The following is a 1,384-nucleotide window of genomic DNA, read 5'->3' as shown; positions in this document are numbered from 1 at the left end:
CTGCCCACATAAAACTTAGTCTAGTATATTTGGAGGAACAAACAATACATACATACATAAACAACGTAATGTTTTGATGTCAGATGGTAATAAGTGCTATGGAGAAAGATAATGAAGGGAAGAGAGGTAGAAATATGGTAATGTTGTTGCAATTTGTATAGGGTGGTCAGGGAAGAACTCACGGAAAAAGTGTTGTGGAAGAAGAAACACTGTACTTTCCTAGGTTCCATAGCTGGGTCTATGAAATAAACTGACGGGAGACAGGTTAACAGGAGAAAAGTTTACAAATTTATTAATTTTTAATATTATGTGCACAGGGGGCATTATAGGGAAAAAAGTGAATGTAAGAAAGAAGTAGTGAGATTTGGGGGTTTACACACTATCTATCTTAATAGCGGAAAGGGAGAGGGAATGTAGGCAACTTAGGAGAGAGTAAATGATTTTTAGAAAAATAAGTGTGCCCTTAGATGAATAATCTTAGGGAGATACGATAGTTTGTGACAGGGTTTGTCTGGGTGTGGTGTCAACTTCTAGTTTCCGCTCCTGTGATGAGTCAATCTTTCATGGTTGANTATTAATATCACTGTCAATCCCATCAGAAGAGTCTTTAAATACTGGGCAGCTGTCAAGCTCATGGTGGTGGATACCAATATTCCAAAAATATAATTTTCTCTAAAAGCTTGAAATTTTCATTGGCAACACACACTGTCAGTTGTATTCCTTGAAGTGACAGAATTATTTTGCTTACTTTTGAGCAAATGTCTGCCAGATATCCAAGTCTGAATAACCATAGTTGGTCTTCGGTCATTGTTTCATGCAAAAGAGTGTTACATAAAATATCAGCTAATTCAGTTTAAAACTCAAATAAGACAACTACATACTTCCTAATACAGCAGAAGTGCTTTGTGTGTATTTCCCATTCCACTACACAAAGTATTGAAAAGACATATTTAGGAGCAAGGTTTAAAAAGATTTCTGTGCATGTGCGTGTACGCACACACATTTTAATGTATTGTGAATGCACGGTGGTGAAGAACACAATAACTGCTAGTACTTGGTGCTGCTACATTGATTTCCTCAGAGGAGTCAGTAGTTTTAAGCATCACAGCTTTTCTACCATTAGTGTAAATAGCAACACAATGAGGAAGACAAGTAGAAAAGGACTAGGTATTAAGACTAGGTATTTGCCCATGTAAGTCACAAGACCATCATCTGGAAACTTCTGAATAGGGTCTACATTAAACTTATTTTTTTTTATTTTTTATTTTTTAAAAATTTTTTATTTTGTCAATATACAATGTAGTTGATTATTATGTCCCATCGCTGAAAACTCCCTCCCTCCTCCCTCTCCCCCCTCCCACCCAAGCATGTCCTTTCCATTTGC

The sequence above is a fragment of the Galeopterus variegatus genome, unplaced genomic scaffold, assembly GCF_000696425.1.
Source record: "Galeopterus variegatus unplaced genomic scaffold, G_variegatus-3.0.2 Scaffold2337, whole genome shotgun sequence".
Taxonomy (NCBI): Eukaryota; Metazoa; Chordata; class Mammalia; order Dermoptera; family Cynocephalidae; genus Galeopterus; species Galeopterus variegatus.
The sequence above is the reverse complement of the archived record's forward strand: the minus strand, read 5'-3'. Positions refer to the sequence as shown.